The sequence below is a fragment of the Panthera onca genome, chromosome B3 (genome assembly GCF_046562875.1).
Source record: "Panthera onca isolate mPanOnc1 chromosome B3, mPanOnc1 haplotype 2, whole genome shotgun sequence".
Lineage (NCBI taxonomy): Eukaryota > Metazoa > Chordata > Mammalia > Carnivora > Felidae > Panthera > Panthera onca.
This window is the reverse complement of record NC_138344.1, coordinates 76,989,352-77,001,426: the sequence shown is the minus strand read 5'-3', so window position 1 is coordinate 77,001,426 and position 12,075 is coordinate 76,989,352.

The following is a 12,075-nucleotide window of genomic DNA, read 5'->3' as shown; positions in this document are numbered from 1 at the left end:
ATGCTCAGTCTTCGTGAACCAGATACTGAGCTCAGGGATAAAGAATTGTTGAAGTATGGGCATCCAGTTACACTGCACTGTCACTCCGTAAATATTTGTTAAATTACACTGAATGCATATTAGAGTGTAATCCAGTCAAAACTAGCAAAAATGAGGTATAAATTTCAAAAAGAGTAACATTTTATTATGGATTTTTTGCTGTGATTTAGAGCACTCTGCTTTTTAGTATATATAAAAATTCATACAGTAATGGAAAATGTGTGCCACATAATAAATGAAATCATATAAAACTGGCTTGATACCACCACAAATTAGATATTTCTAAATGAAACAACTATATTTATGTCAACAGAAATAAACATTAACATCCAATACCAAAATATTCCATCATTTACCTGGTAAAGTTGCACACTGAGTTTTACATCTTTACTACCTTTACCTTTACCACAGAGTCAATACCATTACATATAGACATATAGTTTTTATTTTCTCCCAGTCCCAAACATTGGTAATAAATGTTGATAAAATGTTGGTTATAAAAGTTTAAGGAACAAGAAATGCTTTTGCAGAACAGTAAAATACTAGCTTCAGCAATTCTCAGACACTATGTTAGTGACTAGAGCTTGATCTTTACCTTACAACCAAAAACTCTTTTGACCACGTTATCCAAAAAGTAATCCCAGTATATTGTGCTAGTTTGGGATTCCCTCGACAAAAGAGCCTGAAGTAAGGGTTCAGATACAAAGTGTTTCTTTGGGGAAGTGATCAAATATAGAGGAGTGGGAATACAGAATAGCAAAGCAGGCAAAGAGGAGAGCCAGTTCAAGGGTCCCTTGTTGAGCTGGTTTTCATTGTGGACAACTGTGGCTCAATTCCACTGGAGAGGTACTGTGCAGCTCTGTGGGATGTGTCCCAGAATTGGATATTATTTTTTGAAATAGGAGAGTATTTTTTACCTTTCATTTCCCTCTGATGTATCTTTAATCAAAAGCTAAAGAATTTATATTTTATAAATAATAATATATTATTCACTGAATATTGTATATGACACAACTTTTCCAGGAAATTACTTAATGCACATTTCAGATGACCAAGTAAGACTCCGAAACATTAAATAAATTCCCCAAGTTTGTCCAGTAATAAGTGGCAAGGCCAGGACTTAAAAACAATTCCCAATCAGGAAAACGATGGCACAATACAATTAGTATAATACAGAAGGGTTCAATGGAGAGATTATCCATAAAGATATCATGTAGGAAAACTACTAGGGATAGAGTGATGCCCTAATGATAGGAGAAAGAAATAGTTCTATTCCTCTATCTACAGGCATAAAGAAGGCAATGCATGAAGACCACACTGATAGGAGCTGTGGTTTTTGGCAGTAGAACACAGCCAGCCTGACTGCAAGGAAAAGACACGGTGAATAAACAATCTACAAGAAGCTGAAGAGCAGGAGGAATATGACAGCGCATGACACTTCAGCCTCTTGCAGCAGGCTAAAACAAAGTGGACATGAATAGAGTGGATCTGAATAGACCGGGAAACAAACAGAAGATATTTAGTACAAGAAGACCATCAGATTCCAAAGCCATGTATTTAATCACTATGTTATTATGTCATTTTTAAAGAACATTATATAACGATTTGTTCAGAAAGTTTGATCTGCAAGATGATATATAAAAAGCATAGGATGGGGCGCCTGGGTGGCTCAGTCAGTTGGGCGGCTGACTTCAGCTCAAGTCATGATCTTGCGGTCCGTGAGTTCGAGCCCCGCGTCGGGCTCTGTGCTGACAGCTCAGAGCCTGGAGCCTGTTTCGGATTCTGTGTCTCCCTCTCTCTGACCCTCCCCCGTTCATGCTCTGTCTCTCTCTGTCTCAAAAATAAATAAACGTTAAAAAAAATTTAAAAAGCATAGGATGTAGTTGATAGTACAATCGGGGAAATCAAGTTGATTTGCAATTATCAAAGAGAGAAGATTGAGGACCTTCAACACTTGTTGCAGTGGGTATGGACCGATCACAATTACACTGTAGAGGTAAAATCAACAGCACTTGACAACTAAATTGAAAACACAAATATAAAACAAGGGATAGTGAAAAGGTCATGTATAAGCATGAGTGTCTTGCTCAAAATGACACTATTAAAAGAAACAGACAAAACAGAAAGAGAAGTGGGTTTAAGAAGGAACATGGTTATTTTATTTGGGCACAGATTATACTTGAAATTCTAATGAAATGTTCTATTGAAAACGTCTAGCAAGTTGTTGGAAATATAGCAATACATCTCTGCGAGGAGGTCAGAATTTAGAATACAGACAAGAGAAATCATCTGCAAAGAGGTAATATTTATAGCCATGAGGTAGGATAAGAAAATATACATAGAAAGAAGTGCCTTCTATAGTATGTAACATCTATGTGAAAGGTTAAATTTACTTGAAAGACAACAAACTTAATGTATCTAATACCTAAGTTGAAAACATATGAAGCAAACAAACCAGAAGCATAACATTAGAAATTTACTTTTAGAGACCCACATTTTAACTTATTTTAGCAATTAATAGATTAAGCAGTCAAGTAATCTGTAAATTTACAGATGATTAGAATGATGCAGTTTGACAAATTTAAATGGATATAAAGAAAAATAACGCACACAAAACTTTTCTTTGGATTATATTCAAGAACAGTTCTGGGGGGGGGGGGGACAAAACTGAATATGCATGCTTTCTGTGTAAGTCAGAGAAACTGACCTCAGAGACACAGAACCAATAGGATATATAAAGATATACATAAGAAGAGATTTATTACAGAAATTTGCTTGCACTGCCTCTGTCTGTAAGCTAAAGAACCAGGAAAGCCAGCCTATAATTCACTCCAAGTCCAAAGGCCTGAGAGCAATGGGGCTGCTTTTTTAAGTCCCAGAGTCCAAAGGCCCTAGAACCAGGAGCTCCAATGACCAACAGCAAGAAATGATGAATGTTCTGGCTCATGAAAAGAGAGCAAATTTGTCCTTCTTTCACATTTTTGTTCCAGCATGGTCCTCAGTGGAATGGATAATGTCCACACACATTGGTAAGTGTGACTCTTTACTCACTCTACTGAATCAAATGCTAGTATCTTCCAGAAACACCCTCATAAACACAGCCAGGATTAATGCTTTACCAGCTATCTGGGGATCCCTTAGCCCATTAAGTTAATAAATGAAATTAATTACTATCCTTTCCTAGCATTATATGTTTAAAAAATCCCCATCAGATAAATTGGACGATGTAAGGAGTAAGATTTTGAAAACTAGAGAAGATACAATGTGACCATATCTTTAAGTGTTTAGGACAAAAATATTTTTTAAAAAGGTGTCATAAGAAGAAACTATTAAAACCAAGTGATTAAACTGGAATTGGAATTATGTGATTGTATATATCAACAACATATCAAGAAAATGAAAAGACAGGTCAATAAAATATTCATCACACTTATAGTAATACAAACTAACATAAAATATATATTTAAAAATTACTGTCAATTTAAAAAAGATCAATAATACATAAGAAATACATAAAAGATACATGTACACAGATTATAAGAAAAAATATATAGAAAGACACTAAAATAATCACATTTTGAGATGCTTATCATTGAGACACATTTACCAAATATAAAACAAACTAGGACACATCTAGATGTTTAGCTCTAGCTAAAGTCCCAGCCACCACCATCATCAACCACTAGACATGCAAATGAACAAGACTTGACCTGACTTCAGCCTTGAGCTTCCCATCTCTCTCTAAGTGAAACAGGGATAAGCTATCCCAGCCCAATCCAAACTATGAATCCACAAATAAAACAAATGCTGTCATTGCTTGGGGGCATTATATTATGGGGTTGCTTGTTATGCAGAAATAGATAATTGGAACGGATTCTGAAACCTACATAGAATGTCACTAAAACAAAATCTAGAACATGTGGCTTCAGAACAGGGGAGGGGAGGAGGAGTGCATGGGAATGACTGTAAAGAAGGGTGCTAGTAGAAACCCAATGGCTTTCAAGGAGTTTGTAGATGAGCACTTAAAAGAGAGTGAGGATTACCGTAAACCAGAGGAAAAGGTGTCTTTTACATAGTAGAGAAAAGCTTGCCAACATCCTTTTCTGAACTAATGTGAATGATGGGAAACATACCTAATGAACTGAATGATCTAGCGAAAGGTAGAGAATTGGACATATAGCTGCCTATACTAAAAAGTGAGAAGGAGATAAGTGAATATAAAGTGGCCAAGACTTGTGACAAAACTGCTTCTCATTTTCAACCTGTCCAAGATTCTCAAATTAAGAAGAGGAAGAGGCTTCCAAACAAAAGTCAATCCAGAGAGAGACCACAAGATTATTAGTTATGATCACAGAAAGACATAATGCAGTGTTTCACAAAACTATTCACTCATATAAAAGATCCCCTCAAGATTTTAAACGCATGGCTCAGAGATGTTTTCCTTTAAAACACGGGATGGGGAAAGGTGGTGGTATCCTGGAACCTAATCAATAAATAATAAACTTTCATTTTCTAACATTTGTAATTCCTCACTCAAAATATTATTAGAATACATCCATTCCATAATACAATTGTAGTTATTTCTTTTGCTATTTACACGTTTTTATTTGCCTCTGGAAATGGCCATGAAAACTTACAGAAACCTGTAAAATTTACAATTAGTGTATATCAAGAAATATGCAAATTATGATGATCTAAAACAGAATGGCAACTACAGGGCTTTACTCTGAAGATCAGATTTTTGAAAACCGAATGTCAGAGCTATCCCCAGTGAGGATTTGACCAGAATTTTTAATCTATCATTCATTACATTATGAAACTGTGACTTTATTTGCCCTGGGTGACAAAGCGTCCTTGGTAAAGGGATTATTAACAGTTTCCAGAGACTTGAGTGAACTGGAGACTTGGAGAGACCCTAGAACACAGCCAGATTTCCCCTCAATCTGAATTCAGCAGTTTGCCTAAAAGCTTGTGCAAAGTAGAATGAAATGTCCCCCAGTCATGGGGCCCTGAGGAACAAGTGCCAGAGAAATAGAGCCTGAAATAAAATAGGCAAAAAATGAAAGCCCAAACGAGGTGCTGGACTGACCCTGAGTCTGAACAGTTTTTTTTTGTTTGTTTGTTTTTTGTTTTTTTCTGCAAACACAGTGTGTTCCAATGTTGGGTTCAGTTTTGGGGCGAAAAATCCAAAATTGGTCCTGTCAGGTGACTGTTGGGGAGAGGGAAAGCAGCAATCATTTTAGCATTGAGAAGCTGAGTGATACAAATGACAACTTCAAGAACCTCAAAACTACATGGTCAGTTTTCATTTCAAAACATTATCCAAATTATTAAGCCCTATGGAATGGTAAGCTAAAAACCTAATTAAAAAGCTCTGAAGGTCAGTTGTTAATATATTGAGCTGAGCAGACAAAGATCTGTCAAGTTCCCAAATCAAATACACAAGAATACAAGGGCAACTCAGATACATAATCAGTCTTACTCAAATTGTTTTTCAGTTATCTTTCAGCCTAATCCTTAGGAGAACTGAGAAGAACCCAGAACATTACTGTGTTTGCCCAAAATAAGAAAGAAATAGCCCTTTCTCTTAGAAGATAATATCATCTGCAGTTTCCAGTATTATTTTATAGATACCCTTTATTACAAAATAAAAATTATAAACATGTAAATAGGCAAGGTTATTTGAGCAATAATCAAATATCATACTTAGTGGAGAAATTTTGGCAGCTTTACCTTTGAGATTAGGAATGAGAAAAAGAAGTCTGCATCATTTGTATTCAAAATTGTAATGGGAGGTAATAGCTCAATAAAGCAAATAGAAAACATGTAAGAATTATGAAGAAATAAGACTGCACAAGAAATCTATGGATAAATTTTTAAACATACATGTTGCAGAAAATAAATTAATCAATTAAATAAATACATGTCGTGGGGTACCTGGGTGGCTCAGTCAGGTAAGTGTCTGATTTCAGCTCAGTTCAAGACCTCACTGTTCCTGAGTTTGAACCCTGCATTGGGCTCTGTGCTGACAGCTCAGAGCCTGCTTCAGATTCTGTGTGTGTGTGTGTGTGTGTGTGTGTGTGTGTGTGTGTGTGTGTGCTGCCCCTCCTCTGCTTGTGCTCTCTCAAAAATAAATGAACATTTAAAAATAATAATAAATAATAAATAAAAAATGCATGTTGCAAGATTGCAAAATATAAGTTCAATATGCAAAACCATTTAAATTACTATATGCCAGGAATAAATAGAAAATGAAATTTTAAATAATATCCTGAAAAATATTAATTATCAGAAATAAATTTAATAAATGATTTAATGGACCTCAACACTAGAAAACATAAAACATTACTGAGAGAAATTAAACAATACTTGAATAAAGAGAGAGATGTGTCATGTTCACGAATTAGAATACTTAATAATATTAAAATAAAAATACATGCAAAATAATACATAGATTAAATGAATATTTTTAAATTTTTTCATTAGTTACTTTTTGCAAAATAAAATATTTTAAAATTCACAGAAAATACAAATGGTCAATTTTATATACAGCATTCCAGAAGAAGATAACAGAATGTATCCTCTCACAATTCCGTTGTAGAGGCCATAAGTCTGAAGTCAAGAGGTAAGCAGGGCCATGCTCCCATGCTCTGGAGAAGAACCCTTCCTTGTGCTATCACCCTTTGGCATGTCCTAGCATTGCTTAGCTGTAGACACATCACCTCAATCTCTACTGGTATCTTCACCTTGTCTTCCCCTGCATGTCTATGTCCTTACTTCTTCTTTATTATTATTTATCTTTGAGAGGCGGGGGAGAGTGAGCAGAGGAGGGACAGAGAGAGATGGAACAGAGGATCTGAAGTGGGCTTGCACTAACAGCACCGAGCTGGATTGGGGCTCAAACTCACAAACTGTCAGATCATGACCTGAGCCAAAGTTGGACTCTGCTCAACTGACTGACCTACCCAGATGCCCCCTCACCTCTTCTTTTAGGGACATCAGTTATCAGATTAGAGACCGTCCTATTCCACGATGATTTCATATTTAGTTCCATAACTAATTATATCTTCAAAGACCCTATTTCCAAATAAGGTCATATTATGAGATTTCAAGTGGACATGAAATTTTGGGAAACACTATTCAAATCACTACACTTAAACTTGCTTTAGGTGCTATAACAAATAACAAAGAAAAGCCTTACCCTAATTTTTTTAAATATTTTATAAAAGTGTTTATTGGGCTAAAGTCTATATCGGTTAGAACATCAGAAACCTATAAAAATTAATAAAATTTTAAAAATAGCAAATAAGTTACAAGGTACATAGTGAGGATAGTGTTCAGCAAAATTTTGTTTCTGGTTTCATGTGTATATGTATGTGGTCTGGAAATGAAATATATTTCTTATGGTGAGTTGTTCTTTAAATGGCTTTAAGGAAATTACTCTAGAGCAGAGCTTCCTAACTATCTCCAAATTGGCCCAAGCTCTTTTTCAAAGTACATGTCTGAACCTCACTAACATTTGTAGAGATTTTCTGGGTTTTTGTTGTTGTTGTTTTATTTGTCTTTTTCTTTTTCTTTTTTTATTCTGGAGAGACAGAGAGGCAGTGCGAGTAGGGGAGAGGGGCAGAGGTGGAGAGAGAGAATACCAAGCAGGCTCCACATTCAGCACACAGCCTGATGCAGGGCTTGATCCCACAACCCTGGGATCACAACCTGAGCTGAAATCAAAAGTCAGACACCCAACTGACTGAGCCACGCACACACCCCATATTTGTCTTTTTCTGTCTGACTTATTTCATTTAGCATAATCCCCTTAAGGTCTATCCATGTTGTCAAAAATGGCAAGATTTAATTCTTTTTTTTATGACTGAATAATATTCCAATGTACACACACACACACACACACACACACACACACATCATTTTTTTATCCCATTCATTCAATGGACAATGTCCCAAAATGGACGGCTACATTGTTTCCTTACCTTGGTTATTATAAATAATGTTGCAATGATCACGGGCATGCATATATCTTTTCAAGTTAGTGTTTTAATTTTCTGTGAATGAATACCCAGAAATGAAATTGCTGTATCATATGGTAGCTCTGTTTTTAATTTTTGAAGAACACCCATACTATTTTGCACAGTGGCTGCACCAAATTACATTCTCACCAACAGCGTACAAGGGTCCCTTTTCTCCACATTTTGTCACCAAGTGTTATTTCTTGTATATTTGGTGATAGCCTTGGAGCCTCAGCCTGCGGGACAGGTTTCAGGCTTGGTGAACATCTAGTGGCCTATGGAGCTGCTTGAAAGAATATCGGCTGTGGATACCATCTTAGTGCTGTCCTTCTGCCTGGCTCCAACTCGCCAGCATCGCCCAGAAAAGAGCTTAAATACTTATCTGGAGCCCTGATTTATACAACTGTTGCCCGGGGGACACTGCCAGACTGCCTGACTTTGGTGGCCATCAGGGCTTATGCTTGTGGTCTCACAGCATAGGACGTATTGGCATACTTTTAGAAGCTACTGCTTCGGAGTCTGCCTTTCAAACAGACTCACTCTAGATGCTGAGATCTTCCTCCTAGGGACAATGACAGGTCTTGGCACATCCTTAACTACTGGGAGCAATTAAAAATATGTTAGGCTTTTTGGAAAAACATAAAAATTTGAGAGATGACAAAGATTTGAGGCAGGATTGAATAGGAAGTTTCATCTCCTACAGTTGGCCACTTCTTCAAGACTGGGAGAGGTGGCTGTTTCATCTATATAGAAACCAATACAGAAAGTCAAGAAATATGAAGAAACAAGGAATATGTTTCAAATGAAAAACATAAAACCTCAGGAAAAAAAAATAATGAAATGTAAATAAGTTATTTAGCTGAAAAAGAGTTCAGAGTAATAGTCATAATGATGTTTACTTAACCAGGGAGAAGAATGGATGGACAGTGGAGGTTCAACATAGAAATAGAAAATAAAATAAAGTACCAAATAGAAGTCATAGAGCTGAAGAATTCAAAAACCAAACTGAAAAATACACTAAAGGGCTAACATAAGATTAGATGAAGCAGAAGGAAGAACTGGTCAACTCGAAGACAAAGCAGTGGAACCCACTCAATTAGAGTAGCAGAAAGAAAAAAGAATAAAAAAGTGAAGATAGCTTCAGGGACTTATGGGACAACATCAAATGGACTAACATTCATATTGTAGGACTCCCAGAAGGAGGAGAATGAGAGATAGAGGCAGAAAGCTTATTTAAAGAAATAATGGATGAAAACTTCCCTAACCTGTGGAAGGAAACAGACCTCCAGATCCAGGAAGCTCAAAGAGTTCCCAATAAGATGGACCCAAAGAGGATCATATCAAGCCACAAGTTAAAAAACAAGGAGAAGAATATTAAAAGCAGCAAGAGAAAAACAACTTGTGACATACAAAAGAATCTCCATAAGACTAAGCAGATTTTTCAGGACAAATTTCACAGGCCAGAAGGGAATGGCATAACATATTCAAAGTGCTCAAAAGAAAAACAAACAAACAAAAACCTTTATCCAGCAAAGTTATTCAGAACTGAAAGAGAGATACAGAGTTTTCCAGACTGGCAAAAGCTAAAGATATCATCACCACCAAACTGGTCTTAGAAGAAATGCCAAAGGGACTTCTTTAAGCTGAAAAGTAAGGGTGCTAAATAGTAACAAGAAAACATATGAAAGGATAAATCTTACTGAAAGCTAATAATAAAATGAAGGTAGTGAATTAATCACTTATGAAGGTAGTAGGGAGGTTAAAAGACAAAACTAGTAAAAATAATCATGATGATAATAAACAGTTAAGGAACACACAAGATAATAAGATGTAAAATGTGACATCAAAAACAAATGCTGGTGGGGAGACAAAAAAAGTTGACTTTTAGAATGGGATCAAATTTAAGTTGTTGTCAACTTAAAATAGGTTATTACAGATTAAACATAATCCTCATTATAAGCATAAGCAAAAACCTACAGTAAATACATAAAAGAGAAAGGTAAAGGAATATAAGCATGCCGCTTAAAAAGTCATCAAACCACAAAGGAAGAAAGTAGGATAAGAAAGGAACAGAATAATTACAGAACAGTCAGAAAACAATGAACAAAATGGCAAAAAGTGCATACCTATCCATAATTACTTTTAACGTAAATGAACTGAATTCTCCAATCAAAAGACATAGAGTGGCTGAATGGATAAAAAGAAAAATAAATAAATAAATAAAAGAAGACAGAGTTATATGCTGCCTATAAGAGATTCACTTTATATGTAGAGATACAGACTGAAAATAAAAGGACAGAAAAAGATATTCTATGCAGATGGATACCAAAAGAAAGCTAAAGTAGCTATACTTATATCAGACAAAACTGACTTTATTTTTTTTTTTTTAACATTTATTTATTTTTGAGACAGAGAGAGACAGAGCATGAACGGGGGAGGGTCAGAGAGAGAGGGAGACACAGAATCTGAAACAGGCTCCAGGCTCTGAGCAGTCAGTACAGATCCCGACGCGGGGCTCGAACTCACATACCGAGAGATCGTGACCTGAGCCGAAGTCGGACGCTCAACCGACTGAGCCACCCAGACGCCCCAGACAAAACTGACTTTAAAACAAAGGCTGTAAGAATAGATAAAGATGGGTGAGATATAATGAATGATAAAGAGGATATGGCACTTATAAATATTTATGCACCCAACATAGAGCACCTAAATATATAAATACTGTTTATATTTATAAATACTGTATATTACAGTATATTATACTGTATTTATACTGTACACAGTATAATATACTGTAATATACAGTAATACTGTTAGCAAATACTAACAGACCTAAAGGGAGAAACAGACAGCAATATAATAATAATAATATGGGCATGTAATATACCATTTACATCAACTGATATATCATCCAGACAGAAAACCAATAAGGAAACACTGGACTTAAGTGACCACACATTTGACCAGAGGGACTTAAAATATATACAGAACATTCCATCCAAAAGTAACAAAACGCACATTCTTCTCAAGTGCACATGGAACCTTTTCCAAGATACATCACATATTAATCCACAAAACAAGTCTTAATAAATTTAAGAAGACTGAAATTCTATCAAGCATCTTTTCCAAACACAATGGTTTGAAACGAGAAATTAATTACATGAAAAAAACTGGAAAATTCACAAATATATGGATATGAAACAACATGCTATTGAACAAAGAAATCAAAGGAAAAATTTTTTAAAAATCTTGATACAAGTGAAAATGAAAATACACTAAATTTTGTGTGATGTAGCAAAAGCAGTTCTAAGAGAGAAGTTCATAGCAATAAAGGCCTACCTCAAGAAACAGTCTCAAATAAAACAGTCTCAAATAACTTTATACCTCAAGGAACTAGAAAAAGAACAAAGTCCACAGCTACTAGAAGGAAGGAAATAATAGAGATTAGGGCAAAAATAAATGAAATGGAAACTAAAAAGATAGTAAAGATGATCAATGAAACTAAGAGCTAGTTCTCTGAAAAGATAAACAAATTTGTCAAGTCTTTAAGTCTAAGAAAAAAAGAGGACTCAAATGAATAAAATCAGAAATGAAAGAGGGGCAGAGAGGTGGTTCAGTGGGTTTAGCATCTGACTTTGGCTCAGGTCATGATCTCTTGATTTGTGAGTTCAAGCCCCATACTGGGCTTGCTCCTGTCAGTGCAGAGCCTGCTTCAGATCCTCTGTCTCCCCCTCTCTGCCCACTCCCACTTGCACTCTCTCAAAAATCAATAAAAAGCATCCAATAAAAAAATCAGAAATGAAGGAGAAATTACAACTGATACCACAGAAATACAAAGGATTGTAAAAGACTGCTAGGAACAATAATACATACACCTTGCTCTTAATTCTGTAAGCACACAAGAAAACTAAACAAAGGAGTCTGTTGCTTAGACACCATTCCAAGGAGTATCTAACCAAGGAGAGATAAAATGTACTGTAACTACAAGAGGAATAGAGTGATCAGCCAGGATATG